The sequence below is a fragment of the Anas acuta genome, chromosome 5, assembly GCF_963932015.1.
Source record: "Anas acuta chromosome 5, bAnaAcu1.1, whole genome shotgun sequence".
Lineage (NCBI taxonomy): Eukaryota > Metazoa > Chordata > Aves > Anseriformes > Anatidae > Anas > Anas acuta.
Window position 1 is genome coordinate 6534745 of NC_088983.1, and position 17777 is coordinate 6552521.

Genomic DNA, 17777 nt, shown 5'->3' on the forward strand with positions numbered 1-17777 from the left:
ATGACAAGTGCAAGTCATTGTTCTGGGTACAGGAATGTCGGGGTTGTGTTATGCTGGAGATCACGTTTGGTTATCACAATGATTCCTTATGGCCTAAAAATCTTTTTTGATATCAGTGCTTAGGCTTTGGCTACTGAAAAAACAAACAAACAAACAAAAAAAAAAAAACAGGTTATTACAGAAATTTAGATTTGAGACCTGGTTTCAAAGTGCTGGAACGTTCTTGGTTTTCTGATGTGCTTTGTATGAGGTTCTTGCACTTTGGCACTGAGAAGCCGAGCCTTGGTTCCTGTTCCTTTTGAGATGCGTTGTTGAATTCAGTTACCACTAATGGTTTTCTAGAGCCACAGCTGGCAACAAAGCCGCTCTGATTCTGGTTTGCATGTCACATTTTTGGATCTTGACAGAGTTTCAGGATTTGCATCGTACATGTCTAGGAATATTCTAAGTCCCTGCAATTATTTATTGTTCACTGTTGCTGTCTGTCCTTATTTCCACAGTGTGGAAAAAAAAAAACAGAAGAGCAGAATGAGCTCCCACCCCCAAAGAACCGACTGTTTTCACCACACATTGCATTCTTGTTACGGCCACCACCGTACTGCTTTCATTCACCTAACCCTGCACTATTCAGAAGGAAGCAGCTAAGGAGGAACTTACTCTCAAAATACTATTTTGGGAAGAAATGTTACTTCAGGTGGCAAGAAGTGACAAGCTCTGAGCACACAGGTTTCCCCTTCCATGGTGAGTATAACTGATGACTGTTGGGCTAGCTGTTTTGGAATTGCACATCAGGAAACCCAACCAACAGTGTCACGGTTGATAATCATCCGACAACTGACCCCTTTTCTGCTTGGTGCCAGCTGGCAAACACCTACCATAACCAATGCAGTGGAAAAACAGCAATGCTATGTCCAGCAATACCTACGTTATTTCCCATATTCCCACTTCAGCCTTTTACTGAAAATTTAATTATGGCCTTAATTACTCTTCTGTAGTCTATGTGCTGCAGCAATACACTGGAGCTGATTAAAATGCCTATATTTTTTTGCCCAAGGCAGAGTACTGAAGTAATTGATTTGAAGCAGGGTTTTGTTTAGACTATACCACAGTCACTGGGCTCGTGAGCTGCATCAGTTCCCTTCTTAGAATCACAGAATGATGGAATATGCTGAGTTGGAAGGGACCCACAAGCATCACTGAGTCCAGCTCCTGGCTCCACAACTCACACAAGTGAGTGTTACTCGTACTGAAATGGGAAAACAGTTTTATTCTGCTTTCTTCCCCTGGAAATCTCTTCCTGTAATGGTTCCTATTTACATATTGAATAATCTGGAAGTAAAAAACTCACTTCTTGCTTCCATGAAGCTTTCTTTTTGAATAAACTCAATTTGTGCTCCTCAGCTATTTGGCTACCAGCATTTTCATCCCAATCCTCTTCACACACAAGCACAGATTACAGGAGTTTGTTCCAGCTCCAGATAAGTAGGAGCTGGATTTTTCTGTCCTGTTTGCCAAGCTGCCACAGTCCATCAGAGGAAACATAGTTCAGCTATGCATCACAGCCTACAGGGCCCTGCGGTGCTTGGCCTGCAGCCCCTATTTTGGCGACTCACGTGTGTACAGATGTGAATATTGACCGAAGATAAATATCCCAGGCTCCCAATAGGGAAATAAATAAGTGTCTGCAAAGTTGATTACAGAAATTGATGTTTTCTTTCTTGAGGACGTTTCGTTATTGCTATTCCACCAGAAAATGTGAACCAGCCCTAGTTAAACATGAGGAGCGGGTTTCATTCGTTCAAGTGGAAATGCCTACAGCGTAGTCCTTTATGCAGTGTTAATATTGCACATTTCTTTTTAGTCCGCAGAGAGAGGCGCACACCGTGTGTGATTTATCTTATTGCAGACCTCCAAAAAAACTTCAGATGAACCAGGCCTGGAATTGCTTCATTCCCTCCAGTGGCTAAATGGAGCATAAGTGATTACAAAACAGACCTCTAACTGGAAAATTCACTCCAGCTCCTTAGAGAAATAAGATGTGAGAATGTCTGCAAATTTGTTGATTCGGGTAATGCATTTTTTTCGACGTGTTTAGGCAAGCACCTACTAGACGTGAGTATCTTAGGGTGATTCCAACAATCAGGTATCACAGCTGTGACATTGTTACCATAAGCTGCAGCTCAAAAATTCCTCCAGACTACTTGAAATGTGCTCGCCATCAATATCAGGTAAGGACATGTCTCTTTCTTTTCCTTTCTGTTTGCAGGGAGGGGGCAGGGGAGCAAACCACATCTTCTGCAATTCAAAACTGCCAGAGTTCCCGTATGAGTTTCTTATAGTACGCTGGGATCTTAAGGAACAGGGGATCTTGTTTCACACACATCTGTCTTTTTCGAACCCACATCACCACAACAGCAAACACTTGGTTTTAGTGACCCCCTGTGCCAGTACTTGTGTCTCATTGGGAAGGGAAAGGATTTTCCTCACTTGGCAGGTGAACATCTAGATCGTGTCTCATATTCCATCTTCTCAGAGCCAAGGCTTGCAGAACATGCATTATGAAGGCAGCAGTCTTACAGCCTCGGGAGAATGAGCCTATGTTATTAAACCTGTGCTTTTTTCTTTTTGCAACAGTGTTTTTCAACCTGTGGTCTCTGTACCTCTGGGAGTCTGTAGAATACTTCCAAGAGGTCCATGAAAAACAACTAACAGAAGCAAGCCTATTGTCAGTTGGTTTAAATTCTCTATTCAAAGATCCATACTTCTTCTGTAAAAATTTTAGGGGGCTTGTAAATTGAAAACTGATGAAAACTGCAGCTCTATAATGTCACGGAGTAATTTTTCTAAATGCTCACATGCATGAAGGGTCAGAGAGTGAATTATTCAGGCTTGGTGGTTAGCACAGTCACTTAGGGAACAGCAGTTGCCCCAGTAAGCATTTAATTATTTTGTATAAATGAGAGGCTGAACAAGATCAACCTCAGAATATCTGATAGTGCAGTAATTAGGAAAACCTTTAGGAAGGTGAGAGGCTCAAACTGGGCAAGAAAAAACTTGAAGTTCAGCACATCGTGGGCAATGTCCCTGTGCTCCCAATACTGGATATAAAAGCAACCCTTTTCCACCCCTCTCTCTAATTGATGTTTGGTGCTGCGTGAGATCTGGTAAACATATCTTGTAGTGCACGTGCTCAGTGGTGGAGCAGTTGTATGCATTCATGGCTTTGAGTGTGGTAATCTGGATATACAGGCTCAAGAAGCACTGCAGCCCGTGTGCTGAGGATCTGTATCTGTGAGTGAGGTACCACGAGATGCTCTGTGATTAAGCCCTTCATGATTTGCCCAAGGCCATGCAGGAGGTTCTTTGGTAGAGCAAGAATGTAAGGCTGAGTTTGCCAAACATGAGGCCAGTATCTTAATTGTAGGGCTGTGCGTCTTTATTTGTAAGACACACTTTATTTTCATTTTTATTTTTTTTACAAGAGACGCAGTGAGCAGATTAAGGGTAAACAAGAGAGTTTTTTTTTTTTCCCCCACAGTTTTAAAAGGGAACCAGTAACACAGGAGTGCTCTCAACAAGCAAGCTGTGCCAAATAGGAAGAAGGAGAGAAGGACCAAGCTCTGGGTTGGATATGCAAAGGACAGATGGTGCAGAAAGAAGTGCGGGGTTAGGCTTGTAGATCCGTGGGGGTTTTACAAAGAAAAAGGGTTTTCCTGCTGCCCCATATTGTGCTTCCTATTGGGTTTCCACATAGAGTTCATAGCATCCTAATGAGAGCCAGACAATGATAGGCTCATGGTTCTAGTAGAGAAAATATTTGGTTAAAAAAATGGGATCAACTTTGAGGATGAACAGCTTCTTATTCCTAGAAAGAGCTGTAATTGAAATCAAGACAATCTACTACTTCCCAAGGGCTTTGTCATACTGTTCAGACATCCTGAGGAACCGTAATTGGATTTTTACCATAAACAAGTGTTGAGAAACATGTTTCTTATTTAGGTTGCTTCATGTGTTCATGTCCTTTTTTGCTTCCTTGTTAGTCAACAGAATTTCTGTTGACACAAGTGGGAACAGGAAGTAAATATTTCAAGTGGGGAAGGGCAAACCTCCGAAAGTTCACAGAGCTCAAAACTATTAACCTATTCTGGGGATTTGAAAAACAAAGTGTTTACCTTCACAAACTTATTTTGTCTGTAACTTAAATGTCTTTTCTCTCCCATGCTGTTTAAGGAGATTACATTTCAAAAACAAAGGGATTTTCTAGGGAGCCAATTTATGTATTAAAGATGACTGACAAAAGCAAAGCAGCCACAGCTCAGTCCTCTGTAAAGATCTGTGTATGTCCTTTCATCAGATTTCCCAGCACTTCCTCTGTTTTATTTATTATGTTTTTTTTTTTTGTATTTATTTTGTATTTATTGTTTGTATTTATTTGTATATTTTTGTTCATATGTTTTTGTTTGTATTTATTATATTTATTGCAGCCTCTGTTTGTTTCTGTGCCTTTTCGTTTATTGTGTCTCTGCCAACTTCTCTTGTGTGTGTTTTGCATTTTCTAGTGGGAGGTTATATTCTGTTTAGAAAACATGAATCCAATAATGTGGGAAGTAACTTTCAAACCGAATTTATTGGCATTGTCAAAGAATTTGGACAGTTTCAAACTTCAAGGGAAGTACAGCTCAGAAAGAAAATGTTTAGATATCCTAAAGCTTAGATGATCACGAGTTATTCTTCTTCAAATTTACCTTTCCTGTCAATGGCATTTTGACACTTAGACCTGAGTCACTTTTGCAGACTGGGTGCTGTGCTTGTAAGTGAATAAAGTTCCTGTTGATATTGCAGTAACAGCCAAGTGACTGATCACAATATGGAGATCTTCTTCTTCTGAGTCATGAGGTACTGACGGGAAGAGCAAAAGTTGAGCTTTCAGCTGTAACTTGGCATGTTCTGACCATCGTGTGTTTGCTTTCTTAGCATTATGGTTATCTGCTAACCCAGAAAGGCTGGAACGAGGTTTGGAAACTCAGTGAGAAGATGGGGTTGCACTGTCCCTGGAAGTAAATAGTGTGAAAATAATTTGGCTGCAATATTTTAAACAGTGGTTTAAACCAAAAGGCTATTTTATTTATTAAGGAACAGCAGTATTTCTAAATCTCACTTACATCTTTGTAACCTACAGCCAGTATCATTGTGTTTGTTGTGGCTTTTAAGGAGCTACGTTTTATTCTTTTATCTACTCAGAAAGTTTTTGAACATATCAGTAGCAAAAAATGAAAGGTAGGTGGTTTCAGAATGCAACGCTGAAGAGCCAGACCCACATCCCATGGAAATTGGTGGATATATTCTCACCCCATTCGCAGTGGGTTTGAGTCAAAACCTCATGAAATCATTCCGAGCCTTCCCTTTGACTCGAGTTGTCTTTGGCTCACCTCCAGTGAATGGGGAGCCAGTTGACTTGTATTGCTGACCCCAACTTATTTTTATTTATTATGAGTGGACACCAGCTGCTGCTTTGTTGTCTAAAATATACTGTCTGCCCTTGAACTTCAACATTTTCCTTTCAAAAGGATGATTTAGACTTCGTCCACGGTTTGCCAAACCAGCAGGCTACATCATACTTTTGGACTTCCGACAGACCATGAGTGGCTAATCCCCCACCTAATTTTGGCGAGATACATAAAGTAAAATATGAAAAACGCGCACAAGGCCTTATAAAATGGAGGTATTGATCGACAGGGCCACAGTCGGTGTGTCTCGCCTCTGCTGATATGTTCAATTAACAGTCTTGTCGAGCAGAACCTGGTTTGGGTCTCTCAGCCTTACTTCATTTAAGTTGATAGTCCTCAGTATCCAACAGTGGGATAAACCAGATTCCTTAGCTTTGTTTGTTTTGGCCTACCGTGTCTCTTTATGAGGAAAATGGTCAAAGTAAAGTGCTTCCTCTGTGTATTTTGACAGGAAACAGTACTAATATGCTTTCCTTTTGTCGTATGCCTTGCTCTTTTCTCCCAGTGTTGTTTAAATATTTTCAGTCCAATGACATATTTATTAACCCACCACTCTCTGCATGGGGTAAGACTTTGATTGGCCCATCTGTAAAGACTCTCGGTTAAGGTGGTTTTTTCAGCGAGAGTTAATAATATTACTACTATTCACGTAAAACTCTGAGACAATCTCTTTAAAAATGGAGCACATTTATCTAAAACAGCTGGTTAAGAGAGCATGAGGGCCCAGCTAGAGACGGCAAGGTCGGGGGTCAGGGTTAACACCAATCTCTGTGGAACTTTGAAGCTGACATTTTACAGATTATATGTGTCTCAGTGCACAGTGGGCATGGCATATAAATTGGTCTTAGAGGCCCCTATTTGTTCTCTGCATTTTTATGAGCCCACAGAGTTGTTCTTTGAAGCAGCACACACAGAAAATAAAAACTCATTTTAATGTTGTGGAACTATTTGCAGTAAATCATGTTAACATCCTGGCTTTTCTTTAGAGAGATGCAGTGTGTATTTTCCCTGTTCTTGGGTGCTGTGATTGCCTCAGATGCAATCCTCTATTTTTTCCTCTAAATCTCCTTTCATACATCTTGTCTTCTTTCCTGTTCCTTGCTTTGGTATCCGCACAGTTGTCCTGTATGCCTGACCAACTTTAAGCTGGTAAGGACACCTTCATCCTGCCTCACTCAGTGACCTAGCTATTATAAGTCCTTACTCTTTCGTCTATTGAAAATCCCCTGGCACTATAAACCTCTTGCTATTGTATGGTACTGTAACCTTACAAGAAAGCATCTGATTTCAAAGAGACTGAGTTCCATTCTGGAACTAATTATATCATTTACTTTATGGATTTTTTTTAATTGCTAGGTGTTTTAACTGGAAAATACTGAATTCTGGAGAGCCACAAGGAACAGACACCGTCAACAGAATCTGCTGGAGGTATTTTAGCCACCTAATTAATTTTCAATAAATGCTTCCAATAGGTAATTTGCTTCTGGCCAAATGTAAATCAACCGGAGACAAATAGGGTTAAAATTAGAAATGTGTGATGGGGACAATGTTTATGGACAAAATAACCTGGCACTCCTAGAAATAACTTGCTGACAGTAAGAGAAAATTAGACCACACAGATGTTAACAAAAACTGAGCATTGCATGTCACATGGCCCCAGTAGAGTTCCTCCAGCTGGACACAGAACTGGCTCCTGTGCGTGGGTCTCACCGCACAAGGCCTGCCCATCCTTAATTTTCCCTTGGTATGGATCGTGTCTCACATGGCCTCCGTTCTCCTCTATCTGGCATGCTCCTAAGATGCCTTTTCGCTGTTACCATTTGCAGTCTTATTTGAGACCTCCACAGTGCCTCAGAGACACTCCAGCTGGTATGAATATCCTCTGCAGAGCTCCAGGCTTTCACATTCCCTAGTCTTAGAGGTCATCTCTTCAAAGGCATGCGGTAGCTGAAACACAGATACCTGATAAGTAAAGTTTTCAAATTTTATTAATTAGAAACAGTGTTGAGCTACTTCAGCTTCTGAAAGACATACACAAGTTTTGAAGAAAAAAAACGTTGCATATTTGCTTTTTTAAGTTTCTTCACCCATCTCATGTGCTCTTCACTCAGAACCTTCTAATTCTTGGATAAACCCTCTTGTCTTCTCCTCTAGAAAACAAAGTCAGTGTCTGTCCCTCCCTAAAAGGGGCTGGTAAGAGATTCTTACATCTTCCAGCCTCCCATGCTGGGTAGCCCTTGGACAGGTCTGTCAAATGTCCAGGGTCCCCATGGAGCAACATGGCAACTTCTTGCCCTGAAATTCAAACTATAATAAGTTTGACCTGGATAGTAGTAGACTGTTTACCAAAGGAGACTTTCATATGGAAAGAAGATCACTGAGGTTTGATGCCTCTTTATTATGGGTCTTACGTCACTTACCTTTGTAATTTGGGATAAATTAGACAACTTGGTTTAGAGAGTATTACAGGCTTGGTGTTACTTGCTACGGAGAGTGCCTGTGACCTGCGGGTACTGGAACAGCCTTCAGATCAGCCTTCAGATAAACAGGGAAATATCTCAAAGCTGGCATTCACGGGCAAACTAGCAGCAGCACTAATAGGATGTGGTGGATTTGCATGACATTTCTGGCCTGAAAAACAGGTCACAGATAGCTATGCGGTACTGGACATGACAAACATAGGCAGCTAATAAATAAACATATGGACAAGTCACCTTCAGAGGCATTTACCTGTCTAGAAGGAAGCTTGCTTGAATATTTAGGATTATCTGAAAGCAAAAGTCAACGACACAGGCTTGCAATTTGTATAATCTTCTCTAAACATAAAGGTGACAAAGCAAACTATCACAATTCTCCAGGCATGTTCCTAGCCTCTGTTACTGGAAAGATCCTCCCATAGTCTTCCTGAATGTTCTCAATATTTTCCTGAGTTTCGGTGGATTTAGGTCTGGCCACGCTCTATTGATGGGATCTCTGTCTACTTCAGGAAAAGGGCTTGGGAGCAGATTTGCTGGTTGGTCTAGCAGGAGCTTTTAACAGCATAAAATCATGAGGGGGTCTGGAAAAATTTGTTCATCTTTCTGAAGTCTCTGAAGTTTATTTCTGTCACTTTATTTTTCCGTGATGGCCAGTGTATGGAAAATGGCAACATATCAGACTCCATTCCTGTCTCAAGCAGCCCCAAACAAGGTTGTGTGCTGGCTCCCACGCTGTTTTCCTTCTTTTTCTTGGCTGTGCTGGCGGAGGCATTTTGCTGACATTGAGAGAGGAGTATTTATTTAGTTCTATACCAATGGAAAGTTTCTCCATCTGCAGTGCCGCTCATCAGAGATCTTCTTTTTTTCAAATGACTTTATGCTGGTAACCTCTTCAGCTGAAGACATTTGTTTAATCAATGACCATTTTGCTGAGCAGCCGGTCAAGCTGGTTTCATGACTGGACAACAGAATGCCCATTTCTGCTTCTCTCCTGTCCAGGAGAGCTGTGTAAGGATGCTGCCACGGAAGGCCCTACATGCTGACAAGACGAGCCATTGCACAGCTTCACATTTTGGCTGTGGTCGCACCTCTGTAGAACATCCAGGTTGTGAAACTAAGTAGTAATAACAGTGTCTGTCAAAACGTCCAGCTCATAATAATCCTTTCTGGTTGTGAGACATGGGTTGCTCCCTTGGAATACTGAAGCTACATAGCCTATGTGCTTTGGTTTGTCCTATTTGTGAGATTAAATGCTGAGGGGAAATACCTAGTACTCAAATCCATGTATATTGACAAGTTTTTTCCTAGCTGAGAGCTGAAAATGCCTGGACACCTTACAATATGGCTTGAAAATTCTTAAGGAAATATTTTATGCTCAAAGCCACCAAAGCAGCTGTTCCCATTTTGCTGGGATAATGCAAAGCCATCTGGAAATTGTGCTGGATTGACCCCCACTGAGGAGGCAGCAGCCCACAACTGAGCAAGGTGGTGGCAGTGGTTCTGTAAACGTCTTTGGAACAAGTTGTGAGTCGTACAAAGAAAGAACACCATGCCTTGATATCCTGGATAATTCCGCTTGTTCCACGTTCAGCTATTCTTATGACTTTTGCATAGGTCTGGTTTCCAGCATACCTGTCCAAGTTGCCTGTTTTCTGGATTCACTTATGGTGAAATCAGCATGAGACTTCATCGTTTTGATGAGATAACAAGGAATGCAGGTAAGTGCCAAATTCAAACTGAGTTGTACATCTTGATGCAGAATCCTATTATCAAACAGATATTTTAGATGGGTTGCCCAGAGTGATGTTCTACAGTAGTTTAAAAATGGACAAAGGAAGTAACTGGATAGAAAAAATTTTGTAGAGATAAGGACAGATCCTCAGCTGGCATAAATTTACATAGCTCTGATGAAGCCAGTGGAGCCAAGCCATTTTATACTAGATAGTGATTCAACCCATGATGTTGGCCATCTATATCCATCCACATATATGCCATGTTTTTGAAATTCATAGACAGACAAATAGTTCTATACTTAAATGCATGATTAGTCACAATGTTAAGAGTTACAGGAAGGGGGACAAGTAAATGTAAAGACCAATACGTGAGCAATACAACTCCGACAAGAGAATCTGAATCTGTAAGGTATTTTAAAAAATATTTTTCTGCAGTATCGTGGAGGAGATGAGTTAATTAACCCCAAATTACACTCAATAATCAACATTCAAACAATCAATGATGTGATCTAAGGATTCTGGTTTTATGACCCATCTACCCACAATAGCAAGTTATATTCACTGTGTTTACGATGAAGTTACTGTGAGCTCTTTTCACTGCTGAAAGAACTGATGGTCATAACAGCAGAGAAGTGAATCAGTTTTGGATAACAGAGTCTCAACTTCTGGAGAATGACAGTTTTTCTATTCCTAAAATTATATTAAGATAAATAACAGCAATTTTTCTGTAATCTCAGAACTATCCAGTAGTACAGGTTAGTTAATAAGTGACTTATAAGTTGTTGGAAATACTTTATTTTTGAATTTATGGACATTTGATATAGTGCTGAATCCATATATTGCCTTTAAATGTAAAAAGCATAACAAAACTACATTTTCTGCATTAAGCTAGATGTATTTAATTAGCAGTAAAGCACAAGGCTGGGAGCCAGGAGGTCTGGGTTGTAACTGCTACAGGGATCCTTTGGAAGCATTTGCCTTGCCTGTCAGCTGGGAATAAAAGTCTCTCCAGGGAAGTTTTGCCACAATGGAACTTAATTTACTGGTGTTTTTAAAGCATTTTAAGGGGCTGAAATTGGAGGCACAGGAGAAATGAGGATTGTGTGGAACTACTGTACATCCTAACACCCTGGTAACTGTTAATGATGGGCGTGTTTCAGAAAGTTGACAGATCAGCCTAGACAGCCGTGTCTTTGGGTACACACCAAACTTAAAGCCTGTTGCTGCTGAAATCAGTCGAAGTCCTACGCTAAGCTTAATGAAAGTGAGAGCAATTCTTGTTCTGGCTCTGTGTGAAAAAATGGCACAAGTACATGTTCTCATAAAAATTTCTCACCAAGACTGCCTGTATCACATTGACCTAGAAATTGCAAAAGAAGAGGAAAGTGAGAAGTGTATCTTTGTAAATTAAATGGAATTTCAGTTTTAATCTCAAGACAGGCTTTTCTTGAATGCTGTGCAGAGATTCATTTTACTTTGCTATTGCCCAATTTCTGGAGCTGCTGCCGCTCATAATTAATTTGAGCTCTTACATTGTGATTAAACACGTTGAGTGAATGAATGAAGATGGGAAACGCCAGCCTACATAAATCACAGCAGACTGCCAGTTGTTCTCCATTTGCTTCCTTCTCCTCTCCCCACACCCACAATCAATGCTGTTTCCTGTTTGCTTCACCCAAATGGAGATGCAGCCTGATCCCGCCTGACTATACACAAAATTTATAAAAGCCTCTCTCTCCTTCTCCCAAATAGCCCTTGTTTCTTGGGGAAGCCTTAGTGAACTCAGCTGTAACACTCAGATGACTCCAATCCAATGGCCTCCATCAAAATGGCAGGGACAGGAAATAAAAATCAGCTTGAGATTTCAGTCTTCAGTCACATGAGAAATGCCATTAACGTGAGAAATGTTGTAATCGTTAACTTACTCATACATGTTCTCCTGTGTCTACCCCAGCAATGGCTTCTACTCCTGGCCAAAGAGTCTTTAACCTTGTTGCCTGTGGAGGAAAATGGACAGAAAAGCTCTGATGGTTGAAGGTAAGAAACATGCTCTGGGCTGCTAGCAGCTGTTTCTTTCTTTGGAAGAAGGTCACAAGCATGATAAGTGAAACACCAAGAAATGGCAAGTCAATGAGAAAAACTGGATCTATTTTGTTTTGTCCCAAAGTGTTTCATTATAATCATAAACTATAAGGTGTTAAAGGGGTTAACAGGCTCTCAACTCATTGTCAACTAATTATCTTTAAGGTGTTGTCATCACATACTAATCGCTGGGTTAATGCCAGTTCCACCACTGGGAGGTGCCCAACCCCAGGGTGACCTTCTCTCACCTAACAGATGCTTACTTCATTAACTTCAACCATCACTTGCACAAAAAAAGCTTTTAGGGACTTTCATCTTTTTAAAAGGGCAGGGAAAAAAAACCCTAATAAACTGGTAGCCTGGTTAGCAGTAGGGGATAGCTTAAGCTTAAGGCACCATGGGTGGCTAAGATGTATGAGAAACAGATGTAAGGTCTTTGGTGATAGGTCTGCACTTTCTATTTATTGACAAATGAAATAGGCAATAGAAGGCAATTAAAAGCCAATGATTGCACACAAACAGTGCAAACCATAACAGCAGAGAGGAAAGAAAAGCAACAACACCATGCAGCTCAGCTCGTTCAGGGCCAAGTGACATTGAATCGGGAAGCAAAACTGTGATTGCTTTTTAAAGAAAATGTTTTGAGCTTAAAGTTAAGGAAGCTTGATATTTGTGCTTGCTTTTGTGTTCTGTTTTTCCCACAATGCTGCCTGGCTGCGAGGCATTTTCCATTTGTTTGATATCAGTTTTGGGGGGCCTTCAAAGCGCAAGTTTGGTATTGTGGAATTCCAACTGATGGAATGAATAAGATAGAGAATCAAATGTGAATAGGCAGCAGAGGGACAGCTCTTTCTTGATGTGTCTGTGATTTGACATCAAACTGCAGGTTTGATAACCTCTTTAGACTTTAACTTTTTCTTAACAGGCGGTTGAGACCTGAACATGAAAAGATAAATTCAAATGCCTTTACCCAGCTCCTCCTAAGAGAGAGATTTATCCGTATTTTACTAATCTTCTGTCCTTAGGAAATAAGCTTGCGAGCTCATTTATCTCCTAAAGAACTTGAGGAGTGTGTGTTCTGCTTGCAGGCTGACCTCCCGACCCCAGAACGTACGGATAGGTAATATGGGGAAGAGGAGATCTTCTTTGTAGGCATTTTAACAGCTGTTTTATACTCAGACCTGGGATAACACCTACTTTTCACTTAATATGATGAAGGTGCAAATCCATAGGCCTAATTTAAATGTGCCTTTCTTCTGCAAACTATAATTTTGCACCAGAGGCAAGGGGAAAACCAGCTCACCCTCCCAGGATGATGTTACGGCCGAGCAGAATCTCATTAAAAATCAATTCCTCATGTCCATAAAACAAGTTTATTTTATCTTGTGGGAGCCTGCTGTTAGCACTCACACAGTCCCATTGTGTGGAATTCTTGCCTCTAGTTGTATGCCAAACTGCACAGCGTACCATTAACGAGTTTCAATTTTATGCTAAGCTTTTCAATATTTTTGGTGTCATTTACTGCAGGTTATTTTGCCAGCATGTGGTGTCTTATAACATATGTTATTAATAGTGATGACATGTTTAGGTTCTGAAGGTTTAAACAAGACCTCCAATATTTACATTTATAAAAACGGGAAATGATGAGAGAAGGACTGTGATTGGCCACTGAAGGCTCCAGCTGTGCAGGTATTCGTCCTAACCTTTGCAGGTCAAGGTTTGCTAGCCAACTGTTACAAAAACATAATGCAAAACACATTTTATAAGCACCACAAGACAAGTCGGTACATGTTAATTAAGTATTAATCTGCCCTTTTTGCAGAGGGTAGTAGGAAGCATGTTTTTGACCTTGTGCTTCATGGTACCCCATGTAGCCAAGGTGCACAGGGTGATTACACACCTCTCTGGATGATGCAGGGAGTGACATGGGGCTCAGGTGCCCTAGTGACTGGCTTAACGCCACAATTACTCAGTACTTCTTCGTTGGCGCCATGCTTTTAACCTGCAACAGAAGCAAGGTAGGACACATTCACTTAAATCTCAGTAAAAGAGGTCTGACTTAATGCATTTTATGTCTTATCTGTGACAAATTAAGAGCAAGCTCATGCTCAGTAACCACAATTTTGTTGAATTGCAGTACTTTAAACTGCTGTAATTTGATTGTTTCTCTGGGCCTTTTATTTACAGGGCTTTTACATCTCTGTTTATCTGTGTTTCCATTTCAAAAATTGCTATTTGGGATTTTTAGACACTATTATAATCAATAAATAATGATCTCATAGAAATTAAGAAATGTCACTATTGAAAGCTGGGAAGAAAACATGATATGCTTAAAGTATTGCTAATCTTGTCTGTGTCTGTTTGGGGAGGAGGTGGGCTTTAGTCCTAAGTACCAGATATGATTAGGACAATTAGTCAAAGTTGACTACACTGTAGATTGTGGTGCTTGAGTGATGCTGTGTAGTGCTAGAAAATGATTCATGTCTGGAATTGATAAATGCAGAGTCTTAAATGAATTATAATGCATTGAACTTAGTAACAGTGGAAGAAGGAGTCTCTTAATGTATTTCTGCTGCACCTAAAATTCCTGTGCTAGGATTTTCAAAAGGACACTTTCAGTTTTATTTAGGCAGCCAACAGCTGTTGACTTTACTTGCTTAGCTTCACTTAGATATTCCAGTGACACCAGTGGAAGTTTTCAGTTCACCAGGACATGCAGGTGTGGAAAATGGCAGCTTAAAGTGCAACCTCCCATGAGTGACACAGAGTGGCTGTGTTTGGAAGAGGTAGATGTAGGTAGCAAGGAGCTGATGGTCATAAGTTTGCTTTTGGGCCCAGATGCAGAACTTCCCATATGTATAACAGAATTAGGCATGAGCATGAGATCTCTTGGGAGAAGGCAAGTATTTTTTTATTCTGTACTTGCTTGGTACAATAGCATCCTTGAGGGCATCATCTGTTTATTCAAAGCATTGAGTAAATGCAATATATTAAGTAATAAAATGATGTTTCCTTCTGATCAATTCTGACAATTCATCAGGCTTTTTTAGATGCTTTGTGTTCTAAAAGTCTTCTTTTCCAGAATGAAACAAAATGTATTGCACTCAGAAATCATGCACAGGGCCCTCACACATTACAATCACAATTCTGTTCGTTGTATAAGCCTTAGCAATACAGGAATGCCACTTCACATCGTTTGTCCAGTTGAGGGCAAAGGCACGTATGTATAAAGAGGCCTTGAATATCAGTAATCTTTATCCTACATTGTGTCATGAGGTTTCACTACCTAGGAAATATCTATGAACCTTTTTATATCCGACTGTTGTCTGGTGGCTGAGGGCAACAAGTAAAGGACCGAGCCATTATTATGCTTTATATAACAGCAGTGTTGTTTGCTGTAATCTCAAATGCTTGAATTAAAATACAGATAATAAAAAATATAACATGACCTCATGCCGGTATCTCTGAGAGGGATGGTTGCAGAGCACAGTCAGGAGCTCTGTGACATGTCAGTTGTTTGGACCACCACAGAGCCCAAAGTCTCTAAACATCTCTGGGCATAGGAGATGTTATGGTTACTTACTTTCTTTTCCCAGTATTTTGAATGGGAATTTCACAATAAATAAGCTTACTGATAAAGTATTACTGAAATTATGGTTATGGAAAAGGAAACAGAATTACATTATACATCATGTTTTTTTACCACACCTGTGTTTTTTGGCTTCCATTCATCCCAGAAAACTTTTTGTTTTAAAGGAATTTCAACCAAATCAGGCACACAAGAAGATTCAAAGTAGTGATTCAGAAGGGTATCCTATAGGTTTTATGGGAAAAAAAAAAAAAAGGCATCTGTGCAAAAAAGAAAGATCCAAGTGAACACCCACATTGAAAGAGAGGCTGTAGCACAGTCTCTGCTGTATTAATAGAGATGGGAATTACATGAGGAGCAGTCATACTGAAGACCCCAAGTTGCCACTGCAGTTCATGCTGTCAGACAGTGTGATCCAAGTGTGTGAGAATCCAGGTTTCACAAATTACACTGTTCGCAGAAGCCCTTGATTTTAGACCTCCACCACAAGAAATCACAGTTCAGTTTGAATTTGTCATCATAATAAAACACGTATGAATTGGAACACTTGCACTGTGCTCAGGGCACTTAAGAGTGCTTTTTATTTTGTTTAAAGACTTGTTTTTATGAGTTCCACAAAGTTCCCTCAGAGGTTGCACAGAAAAGAAGTCATTTGTCCTTAGATTTCTTGAAGAAGTCAGGACATATCACTCAAATTTTATTTTCCTTTTTATAGTTAATATATTTCTAAATAATATTCGTTGAAGTTTTTCAAGGCAAACGAGCAAGTTAGGCATGCATCTCCTGCTGGCTTTCAATGGGAACTCAACAATTCACTGTCATATTTTTACTTTAGAAATCTCCCCCACCGGTATGCAAGTATTCATTTGGGCAGGACTAATTTTGTATAGAAGGAGGTGCCAGGACATTCACACCACTCACCAGTAACAGCGGGCTCAGCTGGGTGGCGATCGAGGTTCTGCCTCACCATGCCACAGCGCCCGCAAAAGTTAGGCCTGGTCTGAGGCTTCCAGCACTAGCAATGCACACTGGAAAAATAAAGCTGGTGACTTTTATTTTTATTGATCTCCTTGTCTTCAAAGTCTCCAGGCTGGCTAGAATTTCTCAGCAAGCCCCCCCCTCGATGTCAGCGGGAGCAAAGGAGTTGGTTGGAGTCGGAAAAATCTGGAGAGCCAGAGTGATCTGATTGTATTATTGATCCTCTTGGTTCAGATTGTGCTTTGTTTCGGGAAGTTGTTACCACTTCAGTAAGGCATCCCGTGAAGGTCACCTGTGAAACTCTTCAGATTTTTAGGAGCCCAGGCCTTTCTGCAGTTCATGGGGTGGCGAAGAGGAGGGGGAGCACAGGGCCGGGCCGCAGGCCCTGCGGGAGGGGAGCATGGCGTGGGCTCGAGCGTGCGCAGGCCACATGCGGTGACCAGCTGCTGTGTTGCACTCTTCTGGACTCACCCCAGGTTAACTGGGGGCTGAGTCCTGGGCATAACCCCAGTGCAGGATCTGTTGCCTCTTTGCTGAGATGGGAGTTAGTGGCACAGAAGCTGAACACCCTCAGGACCAGCGTTGTTCTTCCTCCTTGCCTAACGCTGCCCTTTCGTAGGGCTCTAGCCTTGCAGTTCATGCTTTGGGGGCACGGGATGGTGGAAGCACAAAGAAACTTGAGTTTTGCTGCAGGTTCTAAATACAGTCACTGTCTTGAAGTGATTACTGTAACCAGCCCCAAAATCATATAGGCTTGAATGCACTTTCCTGCTTTCCTCATTTTTACGTACTCATTGGGATCAAGTCAGAGCTCTTGCAGGTCTGGCCCCCTCACTCTTCCTGTCTGTGTCTTCCCTTCAGGACTCAGGAGCCTTTTCCCTCTCCTTGGCTGGATTTCTTCAGCTCAGCTGGTCTTGCAATTAACAAATTTCCCTCTGTTACACAAGTTTGCCCCCCATCTCCTGTTTCCTGCACAAGGTGTCTTTCCCAGAACATACGGTCCCTTTGGTCTCTTCATTCCCAATTCACCGGCACTGCTTTCTGCTCTACCTTCCTTTGTCAGGTGACCCTGAGCAGCCTCTGAAGTGATCAAAGACCCCTGCCCTATGTCTTTTCCTAAGTTTAATGCTCTTCCCTCCCTGTCCCATATGTGTTTATCAGACTTAATAAAGGAGGTGGTAGCCGTCTCTTTGTCCAAGGCTGTTGCATTTGAACAGGCTATCATCAACATTTAATGACCCTCTTCTTTTTTATTAGCTCTGTGCAGAGGCACAAAACTTTCTCCGATCACCTCCTGTAGATTCTGGGACACTGCAAGCCAAGGGGGCGCCAAGAAAGAAAAAAATTGCCTGCTCAGAATGGAGTTTGCAGCCTTTCAGACATGCAGAGAGAGTCCCCTGTATCAAGCAGA

General features: G+C 41.2%; 1 long non-coding RNA gene across 4 annotated transcripts; it reads left to right on the forward strand.

The window, feature by feature from the left end:
• The first annotated feature begins 316 nt into the window (after positions 1 to 316).
• Positions 317 to 11809, forward strand: LOC137856771 (uncharacterized). 4 transcript variants are annotated; one of them, XR_011096771.1, is made up of 4 exons: positions 317 to 741; positions 1862 to 6935; positions 8639 to 9702; positions 11672 to 11809. It is a non-coding gene; the product is annotated as an uncharacterized lncRNA (long non-coding RNA). The 4 variants fall into 4 exon arrangements; XR_011096772.1 differs by having other exon boundaries at positions 1862 to 4896; positions 6864 to 9702; XR_011096769.1 differs by having other exon boundaries at positions 1862 to 9702.
• Positions 11810 to 17777: the final 5968 nt, after the last annotated feature.